This window comes from Meleagris gallopavo, chromosome 1, assembly GCF_905368555.1.
Source record: "Meleagris gallopavo chromosome 1, MGAL_WU_HG_1.1, whole genome shotgun sequence".
In the NCBI taxonomy this organism is placed as follows: Eukaryota; Metazoa; Chordata; class Aves; order Galliformes; family Phasianidae; genus Meleagris; species Meleagris gallopavo.
The window spans coordinates 132317123-132332744 of NC_139404.1; the positions used below are offsets into that span (position 1 = coordinate 132317123).

The 15622-nt window shown below is 36.3% G+C and overlaps 1 long non-coding RNA gene across 1 annotated transcript; it reads right to left on the bottom strand.

Annotated features, from left to right (window-relative positions):
- Positions 1–1025: 1025 nt before the first annotated feature.
- On the bottom strand, positions 1026–9862 carry LOC146545620 (uncharacterized). The gene is made up of 3 exons (XR_014880696.1): positions 9059–9862; positions 8532–8597; positions 1026–3781 (listed from the first exon to the last, which is right to left on the bottom strand). It is a non-coding gene; the product is annotated as an uncharacterized LOC146545620 (long non-coding RNA).
- Between the last annotated feature and the right edge of the window lie 5760 nt (positions 9863–15622).

Sequence of the window (15622 nt, forward strand, 5' to 3'; positions counted from 1 at the left end):
AGGGCAGAGGAACTTCTGTCAGCTTTTTTTCCTACTTGGCTCAACATAACTAAATTGAAAGACTTTATAGCTTTCTTAGGACAGTGCTGTTTCCCCCCACACACACCCACATCCCCCCACCCCTACAGAAACAGCATATGAGGCATCCTGTTTTATAATATCAGGAACTGTTTGATATTACTCAGTTGTTTATTTTTCTCCATTAACTTCAAATTGACTTGAGGTGAGGCATCCTATATCATATATGCAACATAAGAAAGCATTTATAGCTTTCCAAGTCTGTTAGGAAATAGTCTACCCAGGGAGACTGGAGAAAAGAAGTTTCTGTAAGAGGATGTTAGGTTCACACATAAGAAGTGTGCTTGTAAAACTGTGCTATGTAGAACACTGGGTCATTCATTCTCAGAAAGAAGACTTTGCCATAATTTATCCCACCCTCAAATCTTCCTTTAAAATCTGACTTAGAAGTGAGCAAAGTTGTAAAGAGCTCTTGGCTGCCCTTGAATGAAGTCTGTGATGTCCACTGTTTGGAAGCTGGCAACAATGAAAGCAATCATGTTGTTTTTCATCTGACTACATGTTTCCTGGACATTATTTATGTTCTCCTTTATAAAGCAATCCTAAATAAATAATAAATAATAATCCTGATTTGCAATACTTTTTGTATCATATTAGTTTGGTCTACACATCCAATTATGTGATAAACAACACTTTGCCCTTCATTTTTCTTTCTAAGCAAAGTCTTGAGAAAACTGCAGGTCTGTAAATCACCTGCTAGCTAGTGCTGCAGCAAAACTGTATTCCAGAGTTATGATCTCCAGTGAACTAGATCACCACGGCTCATGAGAGATAACCAGTACTGTGTCTACTTGGCTGGAACAAGCTGAGGAATAGCCAAATGTGGAACATATAAAGATGGTGGAATCTGTTATATGAGTAAATCACTGACTTAAATAAAGCTTTTCAGGTTACAATATTCAATAAAAGCATATTCCTGTAAAAAGTTCATCATAAATGTGGTTTTAATGAGGAGGAATGTATAGGCAAACTAATGTGGAGTTTGTCATAAAAAGGGCATAAAATCAGCTTCAGTTTGACCTGATAATTGCTATATATTTGGAGATGCAGAGCAGTACCAGACAGAGCTTTTTGGAGTGTTTTTTCAATTATTTTTTTTTTAATTTTTGAAGACAATTGCAATATTGGGGAAGGGGAAGATTTTCAGGTTTACTGACATTTTTGCTGATAGTATTTTAACATCAAATATTAAACCAAATGTTAAGATCTCTTCAATAGATTGGTGGCAACACTAGCAGTATGATTGGGCTTGCTTTACATCCATTATACAATTTATGTCAAAGATGCTGCAGATGGAGGACCCCTAATTTAGATTTCCTAAAATCTCCTGCTTGTGGAGTTCTATCCACAACCTTGTTTGCACTAGACTAGAGCTCACCTTTCATCCAGGGTCTCTGAGAGGAACACAATGCAAGGTCCTACTTCCAAAAGCAGCAAGGGAATGATTTTGCCTCAAAACCTCTGTTGTTTTGTTTACAATGGTGCTTATACTTGCATTTTTTCCCTCCAGAGGCCCCTCATCAAAAATGGCACCTACCTCCTCAGATCATAGGAGACATACACAGAAGAGGTTTTCCATGTTCTCTTTCCACTCTTTCATAGCTAATCAACAACCACTCAGTGCCTAGCTATTTGTGTTAGCTGTGTGTAATTGTGGTACAAAATCTTTATTTTGAGTTCTTACTAATGCTATTTGTAGACTGTAGATTTTAGCTGCTGCCTCTGATCTTCCACTGCCTTTTAAAATGCATTAAAAAAAAAAAGAAGAAGAAAAAAAGAAGAGGAGCAATTATTGACACTGTTCAAACAGTTTTCCTGTCTTGCTCTCAGGAAGGCATCCCTTTTACAAAGCCAATGGAGTTGTGCCCATTCACAGCAGGCCTGAATTTGGCTTGAAATACAGCACTTGTAACAGCATAGGCATCCTTCTATAAATGGTAGCATTGTGGCTGGTTGCTGCATCTGAGCCCAGTCAAGCTTGCAGACCCCATCAATCATTTCCCATTCCCCATAAAGGCTTTTCTTGAATGCAGATATTGCCCTTCATGTTGTTCCAGTGCACTGTCACACTTATAGAAAAAAATTTCATTCTTGTGTTAAAATAGAACTTCTTGCATAGCAGTTTCTATCCATTGCCACAGTTCTATTCAGTTCAAACACCGAAAAGAGTATGCTCCCATCAACTTGGCTCCCACACTTCTGATATTTATAAACAGTTAAGTGGTCCCCTCAGCCTTCTCTTCTCCAGACTGAAGAGTCTTTAACATCTTTCTCACTCTGCCCTGGACCCGCTTGGATGTCTACCTGTGCAGCCTGCTGTAAGAGGCTTGCTTTGCAGGGGAGCTGGAATCAATGGTCTCTGGAGGCTCCTTCCAAACCCTATAGTACTATGATTCTGTGATCTAATGGTCTCTGCCTCCTAAGATGCCCCCAGTTTCTTCTCAACCAGCCCTTCCTTGTTAGTAAGAACAAGGTTCAGTAGCACACCTCTACTCATTGGCTCCTCTATCACCTACCTTAGAAAGATATCTTCAGTGCATATTGAGAACCTCCTGGGCCATGCATTCTTAGCTACATTGCTAATCCAATACCAGATGGTTGAAGTGTCCCATAAGAACAGTGCCCAGGACTGTCAGACTACTTCTAGCCGTTTTCAGAAAGCCTCATCAACACCCAATCAGGTGACCTGTAGCACACACCCACAACAGTATCACATATATTAGCCTGCCCCTCAGTCCTCACCAAGGAGTAGCCCACTTGGTGATTGTTTTTCTCCAGATAGAGCTTAATACTTTATAGTTGCTCTCTCACATAAAGAGCAGTTCTGCCACTTCACTGGCCTGTTTTCCTGAAAAGGACATAGCCATCTGTGACAGCATTCTAGTCATGTAAGCAGTCACACTGTGTCTCTGTGATCACAATGAGTTTGTGGTCCTGTGACTGCATGCAGATCTCTAGGTCTTCCTGTTTTTTTCTCATGCTATATGTATTAGCATATGGACATTTTAGGGAAGGAGTGCATATATCCCTAGAGGGATACAAGAACATTTCACTTAAACATACTCATTCTGGAGGTGGCTTGCCTTCTGGCTTTTGTCATTAAGGGCAGCTAATAAACATTTGTTGCCTTGGCTCATTCTTCATTCAGTCAATTGTAATAGTATGAGTGTTGCCAGTAAGTACTCCACTCCCCAATTCTTTCAGTTTAAAGTGTGCCTCCATAAGTTAGCCAGTCTGTTCCCAGAAATTGTCCTGCCCATTCTAGTTAGGCAGATTCCATCTATATGGGATTATAATCTTCATAGAAGGTCCTGTTACCATAATGGTAACCCCAAATGGCCCTGACAGCACCAGCCACATAGCCAGGGTTTGATGTGTATTATGCATCTCTTCCTGGTTTCCCTCTTGCCTCCAAATGATAAAACGGAGAAGAAATAACCTGGGCTCCAATGTTTTTCAGTTCTGCTCGCAAAGCTTTGTAGTATTCTTTGATTAGTCTCACATTCCATGTTACAGCATCATTTGCACCCACAGGGAAGAGAAACACGGGATAGTAGTCTGTGCTCTTGATGAGTTGCAACACCCTTTCAGCAATGATCCAGATCTTGGCTCCCAGGAGTCAGCAGACCTCTTGAGACTCTGTGTCAGGGCAGCAGAGGAGAGCCTCAGTGCCTTTTAACAGTGAGTCACCCATGTCAAGCACCTAAGAGAAAAAGAGAATGGGCAGGATAGAGGTTGTAAATTTAAAATAATTAATACAGTTGTTTTTTACCGGGAATTTAGGAAAGGAGCTGTTGCTTTTTCAAAGGGAGTTCAAAATCCAATTCCATCTTAAAGAAAGTTAACCCTTGATTGTTTTCCTAGGAGTTGGAAATAGACAACAGAAGAAGAAAGGTACTTTCAGATCTACTTGCAGGCTGATTTTCCTAAGCTAATATGTTAGTGCCAAGCTGCCTCCAGCAATTCTTTGTTGAAGTTTTTCTTTCTGCAGATTCCATCTATTTATCTCTGACTCCTTATCCCCATGCAGCATATCAACCTTTGTGATGGCTAGCTGGAAAATAGATAGGGTCAAGAGAATCTCTTAAACACATTATCTGATTAAAAGATCCAATATTTAGGAAACAAAGCTAACACTTCCAATATGGTTCTGTTCTTAGAACAGGGGTTTGTGTTAGCATCTCTCTGACCTGCCAAAAAGGAACTTTTGATATTAAAACTTGCCAGCAGTGAGAATCAGAGCTGAGGGAAGAAAGAACATTAAAGATGGCGCATTATTCCACGATTATTTCTCTGTGGATTATGTGTACACCAAAATAATTGTGTCAAAAGATAGTAAGTTGAACGGGCATGCTGCAACCAATTTGCTAATGACTATAGGCATGCTCACTGAAGAGCTTTTTAGAAAGGTGGTGTTTCTAATATAGAAAAAAACAAGCTCGTGAAATATCAGAGGTCAGAATGTATCAGCTCATACTCGGTTAGAGGATGCGTGCTTAATTTGAACTTCATGTTTTTGAAAATTTGACAGTGATCATCACAGCCATCATTTCTGAACAAGTAACTGCTATATTCACAAACAATCATACACATGGATACGCAGACAGAGAAAAGTTTATAGTCTGTCATAACACAAGGACAGTGAAACTGTTTCTGTGCCTCACCTTTTCTATTTCCAAACAGTTCCACCCCACATTTCCCTACTCTATTTTCTTGACTGACACCAAAATTTTAAATCTGGAATGCTTGCTCAAAGAACCATATAATCTCCAGAAACATGTTTCACTCCAAAAATAGTTTTCTGTCCCCAGAAAGTTCAATTGCTTCTTGGGGGTGGAAAATAAAAGAAAAAAAAAACCAACAAAATCCCAATCCTTCTTCATCATATCATGTTTTGTCTGTGGCTATGTATGTCTTTCAACATTCACCAAAGACCAGCCTGACTCATTACCAGTCCAGATTTAACTTAGGCTTTTCTATGAGCATTTCTGGAGAAGGTTGGGCCAAAAGCTGGTCTCTGCTGATCTATGGGAAGATTCCTGGGGACTGGTGATTAATTGAGGCATTTTCCAAGGACACAGTGAAGGTACAGCAGCTACGATCAGCTATGGCCTTCTAGTCAAGACATAATTTTCCTTCTTCCTTTACTATCTATGGTGTGTATCTGAGCCATTTCAGGCTTTGGCATCAGTAAAACTATTGTGTACACACACAGCATTCCAGGAATGTCCACATAATATACTGTATGTGATATCCTTGCATACCAATACCACTACTTCTTAAGAAGGTCTTCTAGCATTCTCTCTTTGTCTCGGTTGTTTTCACTTTTCACATAACCATAACGCTGCATGTAACCCCAAATAAATGATACTTCAGCTGTCATTCATCTCTTTGTCTTAGAGGGAAAACACTCCATGGTATCCATCAGATCATGGTGCGAGCAGCTTTCCACATACATTTCTGTGAACTTCATGTACATGGAAGCTGATTTAACACAAGTTATCTTATGGTCTACCTAGCTAAATTTGCCTAAGTAGAAAAACAATCCACTTTCTGAACTAAGAAACCAGATAAAAGCTAAGTGTATTCATTAGAATTTATCTCCAAGTAACATGATTCTACATTATGATCCTATGATCTTCCTTTCATATGACTAAAAACGTGGATGCTATATTTCAGAAGCTATCTGTACATGAAGAAACTTAAGACTATCCAAGAACATGCAAGACCAGTATAGCATTTTTTAGAGGGCTTTTGTATCCTTGGTGTAATGAGTGATGAAGACCTAGATGCTGAGAAAAGTGGCTCAGAAAATGAATCCTATGTCAACATACAAATTACTCCAGGCTATGATCTTATGAACATATGAATCTAGGCTGGGATAAATACTAACTCCGTGTTAGTTTGGTCCTTCTGAACCACTTAACAGGAAAGGTAAAAAAAAAAGTAAAATAAAATAAAAGATCTCACTTCATTATTGCTTTCCTTCATTATGTAAGACTAAGAACATGCGTATTTTCAATGATTTTATGGCCAGTAGTAGGTGCGAGAAAACTGTTGCTACTACTCGCCATAGGAGGAAATTTTGCATGTAATCACATTCTCACCTTTACATCAGCGTTTTTTAGAGAGTTACATGTAATTTTTTTCGCTCTGGAATTTTCAGGTTGTATTATAAGACACCTAGCAAAAACATTTCCATTAAGTCCAGTAAATATTTTCATGACGAACTTCTAAGCTGGAAGTTTGTATGCTTATGATTAGGGGAACAGAATTTTGATTTACTTGAGTAGTTGGTGAAAATTTTTCAACTAAATACAAGGAAAAGAATCTATAACAGATATAATATTATTCTTAAAATGTTTAACTTCAAAAGGACTGTAGGTGCTAGACTACAGTGGTGTTATTTAATGTCACTGTGGACACATTTTTATCAAGTGAATAAATCACAAGCCAAACTCTGGACTATTTGTGAATAACAAGTCATGTAGAATCCTTAGAATGGAAGATTTTATTTCGTTTGCTGTCAAAGTAAACTCATTTCAAAAGTAACAAATACACAAAGAGTACTAAAAAAGATGAGCCTTTGAGGCTGTCATGTGTATAACCTGTTAGGAAGGTTAATTAATAGCACAAGAAAGATGTGTTTTCTGATACTGTTAAAGGAAAATTTATAATCCATTCCATCTCTAGGATGAGAAACTTCTCATATCTTTAAAACCACCATGTTTGCAGTACTGGAAATTAATTCAATCTACTCTGAGCTACACTATTTTACATTTCCATTCTTGGCTGTTAGTTTGTTAGTATCTTTGTATGTTTTTTATAATAAAAACCATATTTAAGAGATAAGGAAGTTGACTCTTTCAGGGCGAGCATTCAAATGAACTGAGTTATATTTGAACAACCCCTATCCAGTTAGTTGTTGAGGGATAAGTTTCATCAGGCTCAAAGATGGCTGTAGAATAATATTCAGATATATCATATGAAGAGAAATACAGTAAAAATATTAGCATGCATCTTCTTGTTTTAAACAAATTAAATGCCTTTCAAAATTAATTTAACCAAGCATCTTTAAGAAGCTATGTTTTTTTACTTCAGAGCATAAAACTTATTTAGGATCAAGCTTCTATACAGTTTCTCTAGCTACATGTCTCTCCAGAGTTTTTTTAAGTTGTTTTTTTCCAGTATTTACTTACATATTACATTGTCCCATCATTTTTAAATCAAAATACTGCTGTCTTAAAATAGAAAGGTAAATAGAGAGGCTAGAAGAATTGAAGGAAAAAAACTGTTCAGCAGGTTCTTAGTAAGAAAATTGAAACAGGAGGGAATAGCATGCAGAGAAAAATGCAAGTTCACACACCAGAGTTAGAGGATTTGGGATTAATTGAAATCCTCAAGTGGTGCATGGTAAGTGACTGCCTATTTAGAGCCAATAGATAGGTTTCCATGAGGTTAAGGAAGCGAAAAATCCCATACGAAGCTAGTGAGATGTTAAATTCTAATTAGAAGTGTTAATTAAAAAAAAACATTTCCAATTTCATCAGTGAGAGTGCTTTTGTTGTTCTGATTCTCTTTGCTACAGTGAATCCTAAGTATCCTGACTCATTTTGTCCCAATATTATTTACCACTTCTATAGGGTATAAAAAGTTGACTATAACTATAGGAGCATGGATTATTACAGTGGCACCTACTAGAGTCTCTGTGATAAGAGAACTATCAGCACCTCCACTGTATGAGACTATTTTCCAGGGTTGGAAACTGAATTCATGAAAATTAACACTGAACTGGAAGGTTGGTATATAAGTTACTAACCTGAAAAAAAAAATGCCCTATAAACTTTATGCATACTAATTTGATTTAACATTTATTAATTAGCAAGTACAAAGTAACTTGTTTCCTTTAGTTTCAAATGCTGCTCTGTGCAATATTAACTTTAAAATGTCATTATTTAACTTGACATTTTGCAGGTCATTAGTGCATGGTATGGAATTAATATCTGATAAATAGAGAATTAGATAGGTAGTGGAAACTATTTCTTCACTTAGCAATCTTTGTACCTACGCCTCTAGAAATGGGGTCTCTGTTCCCCAGTACAGTATATGAAAACTGCTTATTGACTAGGCAAAAGCCATGCTGTGCTCCTGCAGGAAGGTAGGATAGTAAATGGGCTGCTCTGTGGGAATGATCTCAGGATCTTCTGCTCAGAAAAGCAAGGTAGGATTGTAGCCTCCATATGTAGAGACTACTTCTTTCTTCAACTACCATTTATTCAAAATCCATGTCTCTCCTGCAGTACAGAGTGCAGTGTGGATGTGCAGAGCCTCTGAAGGACTGCGACACTGACCAGCAGTCAGTATGCAGCTAACTGAGTGTTAAATTGCAAAATCAGTGCAAATCAGTGGCTACCATGTTCATTTTCTGAAAAGGAGATGAGCTAGATCCTTACCACTCTTCATTGAAGGCTCTGCATTAGGGACAAGCCAATATTTTCTTTGCATGGTGAAAGATTTCCCTGAAAAAAATTTTGATAAACATAAATTTTCCTGAAAAATTCCCCATTTCAAGAATTTAAGCACTAAGAATGATAAAACAATTTGATGGATGGTTTACCTATTTTTCTCTTGCACATTTAGGCTTGCTTATCTTAAGAGGGTAGTCTTGCATAGTAACAAAACACCATAGCATCTACAGAAATTTAAAACTGTAAGTAACTGATTTGATTTTTATGACTTAACACATGTAAATGTATTTAATCTAATGCTTAATCATGTATAATTCAGTAAGTTAAGGTTAGCTTATAGTGGAGATCAAAACTATGACAAATATATATACAATTCTTACAAGAAAATGTAAGATTAAATTCTGTATTTCACTTCATCTAAATAGGAAGACTTATTACAAAAGAACATTTCAAATATGTAAAGAGGATTTAGGATTTTATGTTATGTATCACATATAGGTAAGGTAACTTACCTATAGTTCATAGGTCCAACTACCTTCTTTTTCCTAGAGGAATTCTGGATAATTGGCAATATTTATACCTTGTTTGTTTGTTTGTTTGTTTGTTTGTTTGTTTTAATAAAACTGCTGTTCTGCATTCCCTTCTTTTCCGTACGTGATTAGAAATTGCTATTCTTTGTACAGCAAGCAGTTTCTTTTCTTGGCACAATTACTGGACTGTATCTTGTAGATTTTTCTCTGAAGTACTGAAATGGAAGGATACCCCCATTAGCCCTTGCCCCCAGCTCCCTTAACTCTCCAGGCAAGTTTGATGAGTCACGCTTTTTCCTTTAAAGCTTTAGGATCTCGTGCCAAATTCAAGCAGCGTTGCCGGCTCCAGTGATTTTATCACGAGTCTCATGATATTTAAAGTCCTAACTCCAGTACTCATTTGGTAACATTAGAATCTCTGCTTTCATTAAAAATAAATAAACATAGAAAATCAAAGCTTTCAGGCTCAAGGACTGTGACAAAACAAGAGAGAAAGAAAAAAAGGAAAAAAAAGCAAAACAGAACAAAACCCATGGAATAGAAAGAACTCAAAGAAATCCTGATGACAAGAAAAAAAATCAACTCAACAGAAGAATCTATAAGATACTTTATACAGTGCATAAAAAGAACCCTGATTAGGAGAAAACTTGCAATTTGTAGTGCAATTTCTTTGATCTAAGGGGCTACCCTCGTGGTTTTGGAAAAGCTAAGGCTGCCAATGTTGAAATCTTTACTTATGATAGGAAAAAATCACCATAATCATGTACAGAGGAGAGTTTGACTAAACTCTTTGCAGATTCTTAACTGTGTCACATTTTTCCTGGATTCTTAGGATAATACCCAAACAAGAGATCAGGAAGATCTGAAGTCTTCATATTGCTTTGCTGTTCCTTTGTCACTAAGGCAAAAAAAAAATAGCTTTTAACACAAAGGTTCTTAGTAGAGGCACAGATGTTCATAATAAGTGAAGAAACCATGTTCAAAATCCCAACTAATCTTTGATAGGGTGCTTGAGAAGATGTTAAATGTCCTTCTGATGACTCAGTATGAAACATTGCTCACTCTTCTGTTATTGCAGCTTTTCACTGACCATTGGAAAACAAAGCAGAATAAAAGCAAATAAAACAAGCTACCAATAACTCAGTTCTTTCAGTTTTGCTGGCCATCAGTATTGTTAAACTGTTTGTCTATGATGCAATGTACCTTGTCTAGTCAGAGCATTTTCGAGATCCCTCACATCATCCATTCTTCACATTTGCTAACACAATTGTAGATTACTTGTCAAGTTCTTAAAATGTCCCTGCTTTCCTTGAAAACTGCCTTTTTTTCCTTTAGAAAAAAAAAAAAGTTTTTAAATATCAGATTACACACTGTTAGACAAACTTGCATGTTCTGCTATGTTTGTGACGATGTTTTTGCTATGGTACAAAGTCAGTGACACACTTACTGCTTTTTCCAAGTGGTCTCACATAGATCTGCTTTTTCTTGCATCTTAAATAATATCAGAATTTGTCTGCCCAAATTTTTGTCTATTTGTTTCCTTGTTTTTTTTTTCCTTTAAGGAATGTTCCCAATACCAGTCACCAGAAAAAGAAAAAAAAAAAAATAGATAAAAACACAACAAAACAAACTTCTATGTATCAGCACTGAAGAACTGGGAAAAGAATGTATTTTTTTTCCTAAATTTATTTAACATTTTTGTTTCTTGGAGCACAGTCTTTTAGCTTCTGAATAGTGATAAATATGTCTCAAAAGATCTAGGTATCTATTGAAATTTTGGAGGCAAAAATTATTATCTGAGACTATTTATAGCTCATAAAAATTCACAGGGATAACATTTGAGAAGTATTTCCAGTAATTTCTATGCCTGCTCAAAGCCTTTTTTCTGCATGTTTATCTTCAGTATCAAACATGTCATGAAACAGAGTGAGGCAAACCAACCAGCTGACCACACAACCAAAAGTTTAAAATGAAGAAATGCATTCACTGGAACAGCTTATTAAGCTTTTCAGTCTCAGGAGAATCTGGATTGAATTTATTTCAGGTTCTTGCTTCAGTTTCTGCTAAATATTCTGGTCAGATTATATTTCAACTCAATAGTCAAATGCAGATCACCTATCAACTTCGAAGCAAGAAGGTAAATTGTTTAGATCTACTGATTCACTTCTGTTTATCTGGCTTCTGAAGTGTTCAACTCTTTGATGATTTTCACTTATTTGGATCTGGTCCTCCAGACACATCCTTTTTCCTTTGAAAACAGAGAAAGTTAACTTAATGGACAAAATGCCTTGGGTTGATGTAACAAGAAGGCAGCAACAGAACAGCTTTCTTAACAGGCCTAAGTTTGCAGCTCCACTGAACTAAAACCATCACCTATACTATAGAAAATGATCTTTCTAAAATGTGTAGGCTTCTCTCATTAAGTCCTATATTCATAACCTCAGCTTTGAGAAAAATATCTCTTTGCAAATTCTCCAAATACTCTGGAAAACTTAAGATTTTACAAGATGACAGACAGAATACAATCATTTTTACTTTGAATTATATCACATAAAATATGACAGTTTTGAAGAAAAGAAAGTGTCATTCCATCTTGAATCAATTTTTGAATACAGCGGTAATGAAATTATCACTTCTCTCACACAAATAAGCGAACAATAAAAGTTTCACACAGCTCCAAGTTTAATTTGCTAATATTAAAATTGCCTACTGCTCAGAGAAGCCAGTGTGAATATTACTGTTTTGTAATAGGGTCTGCATTATAATATTTGGTTGTATTCTGAGGGGTTTTATGCAACAAAAATACCCATTGATGTAAGAATGAAAAAGACTACTTGTACTATCAGGAGAGTTGAATCAGGCTCTGTGCTTGTATTGCCAGGGTTTATTTCCATCTTGACAATACATAATAAGCATTTCTATCAGGTCAGACTCCTATTAAATATCCATCGCAACTTGACTTTTGGCAAAATATGTAGCTTTACAAGGGAAACAAAAGCTGCAATTCTCTAAATGAAAGAGGAGAATACATGGAGCTTAATATGGCTTTTCTGCCAGAGATGATTGGTGAAGCCCATCTATTAAGCTTTATTTATTTAGTAATTGTGCAGCAGCTTTCCAATTCCATGCTGACTTCTAGAAATGAAGAGTTACAATAATAATATGCAGTATACACTGAGGATTTTTTTCACTTACTAGCCTTCTTGCATGATGGCTGGATCAGGCGTGCGGTTGGCCTTTGCCCTGGTACCGATAGATATGTTAGAGAGGTTGTTTCTCCATTGCTTTTCTTTTCAAGAAAACACTATTTGTCTCTACAAATGATCTCACAACAAAACCAAGCTGATTCTGCCAGACTTGCATCACATTCTGTTCTTGTTATCATCCATGAAACTCTTCCTATTATAAATGCCATTTCAGAGTCTGAATTAAAGAACAGATTTTGAATTAAGATTTACAACTTAATCATAGGAAAGTTTTACAAGAGCTATGAGTGAAGCTAAAATCAAATTATTGGCCACTTCATAAAATATGGGCATGTATGGGTAAAGAAGAGGATTCTATATTCACCATCAAGTGATATTGTTTATTTGAGGCCAAAATAAATATATTTCAAGGTAAAATATTTCTGATTGAAGTTTATATTGATTTGTATTTTCACTAAAACATACAGTTTTTTTCAGCATCTCATTTTCTATAATAGTCTTTTATATAATAGTCTATAATAGAACTTTGGTCTCATAACTTTGCAGCTGGTTTCATAAACTATCTATTTAACTATTAATATAATTTCCTTTACTTTTCTTGCACCTCCCTCTGGTCTCAGCATATATGAACTTCTCTGTTAATCTTTTCTTATCTGATATTCTCTCATTATCTTCTCTCCCACTAGACCACTAGTGACTTCAAAACTAGGAAATCCCATTTTACAGTACATACTACTGCTACAGCAGATTGGCAGTATTGTTTCTTCTTCCCCAATGACCTAGATCATCAAAATACAATCTACTCTCCAACAGAATTACTGATTTATTTTTTTTTTTACAGCAGATAAGGCAAGTGTCAGACAATTACTGTATTTGTTGTCCACAAAATGTTAAAACACAAACATTGATCTTACCGTAGATTTTTTCCTAACCTGTATTTGGTTGTAATTTCAGTTACTTAGCACAAACAAAACCATTTTGTTTCAGCTCTCATCAACATCAGTATCTCTCTGCAAACCTCTTGAATCAGCATTCCTGCCTCAGTGATTACGGATTGTCCTGATAGGAAATGCTGCAGCTGTTGTTCATATGTGGGCATCTTATTTTCCGTAGCACTTGTTCTTAACTGCTGAATTAAAGGAGCTAGCCTTCTAACGCAGACAGTTCAAGCTTCATCACTATCTGCCTACCTTCCCAGTGGATGGCTTTTTTTGGTGGCAGTAATTAAGGAAACTTCTAAACACAGAAACAAAAAGTCCAGTGCAAATTTTATACTTGGGATCAAAATTTCTCCAGCTTAAATTTAACTCAGAAAACTCCACTTAGTCAAATCCCAGTTTCAACAGCCATCAGCAATTTCTTTCCTACTGTTTTTCTGATCTATTAGGGAGAGATGTGACAGCCTCACTACTTCAGTTATTGATTGTCTGTACTGAAAGCCAAAAGTATGATCCCACAAAATATTGCCCATAGGGAAAAAGCAACCTGAACTATGCATTTTCTGATCCAGCTAATTTGTAAAACTCGTACTTATTTTCAAGGAAATTCAATGAGGGAATCAACAGCAAGTAACTGGCTGTGCATCAAGATGGCTAATTATTGCAAGACAAAATGGAGGACCAATTCTTACTCCATGCAGCACTTAGCATCCAGAATTCTCACTACTTTTGCAGGCAGCAATCCATTAAACTCTGTACTTTATTAGTAATACTAGTGAGAATCTCAAATCACTTTATCAGAGAGAAAAGCAGACATTCTACCAAAATATATTTTAATTCATAAGTATGTGAGGGAAAATAGGAATTTACTGAAATAAGGTCATTCATGCATCAGTCTATGAAACATGAAATCTTTGGTATGTTTTTCACATAAAGCACTGTTCTAAATGCAAGTGGATCTGTAACCTCAGAGATTAATAAAAAAAAAAATCCTTTTCTTTGGTTTGTTTGTTGTGGTTTCTTTTATTCGGGTGATGAAAATAGAACAAAGCAGACTATGTTCAAACAGCAGTTATTCAGTAGTCTTTACAGATATTGTCTGAATCTAATTGGATTTTAATGAAATGATATTTCCTTTGTGATAAGTACATAAAAATTATGTTTTTAATTAACATCACAAGGTATAAGCTATAGATACCAACCCTCAACTGAAATAATATTACTTTAATGTTTGCTTCATTAAAAAAGGACAGAAGTAATAACAACATAGCAAGAAACGTGTGTAAACTAACTGGACAATGATTAGTGCTGGACCCTTTTCATCCCAAGAAGCTGAGCAATTTTCCCAATTTCTTTCTCATTTCCAACTTCACAATTCACTTGTGTTTAGCCATGAAAGAGTTTATTTATATGCTTGAAATTCATTCTGGGGGGAGCAGACACATGGAATGTAATATCAGTGCACCAGGCAGAATATAAACTCAAGCAGGTTTTCAAGTAGGTCTTGTAAGTAATAGAATTAAAAACACAAAACATAGAAATGAAAAGGTGTGAGGAAGAAATCATATCCTGGCACAGAGAAATCTTGGAGAAATCTGTTATGCTCCTAAGAGATTTATTCCCCAGCCTGTTACAACACAAGAACAGAAGTATGGCCACAGTATGCAAGACCAAGAATTTATCCAAAGTTTTTTGTCTTATCTCTGATATGGGCTAGTACCAATCCTTTGGAAAATAATATGACAAGTATAGACTGATGCGCCTCCTCAGTCTCTGCCAATCAGTGGAAACTCTGTAAATAAAGTGTTGCCTCATTTAATAGCCATCCATATATACATCTTCCATAAACTTGTTTAATCTTCTGTGAATTTGGTATTCCCTACGGCTCCTGATCTATCCTGGCTGTAAAATAATGTCAGTAAATCAGTCCTTTATGAATGGGGCCAGATATGACAGACATCGTGAGAAATACCACAGGAGAGAAAAGGATTTGAGATACATTCTTTGGAGGACAACAGGGAGCTTCATCCAGCTGGGATCACTTAAACTTAATAACACATATGTGATGTGTAGGGATTTAATCTGGCAGCATGTGCAGTAATATCAGTCATAAAAATTGGTGGGAAACCTCTGACTTCCTCAAGGAAAATGTGGTGGTACTGAGGAATTTAAAGATTCGTTATCCAGGAAGATCTATTTGATCCATTTATTTAACAACCTGAGAGTGAAGAAATCATCTCTTTATGGCACCATTTCCACTTGTACTCCCCAGGAGATGAGAGGATGAGAAGTGAAGGACTCTTTGTTGTGCTATCCACTAGACACAAAATCATTAGCATGCTATTTTGCTTCAGTGGCAACAGGTGAGTTGAGAGGAAGATAAGGGGGACAGAGCCACTTCT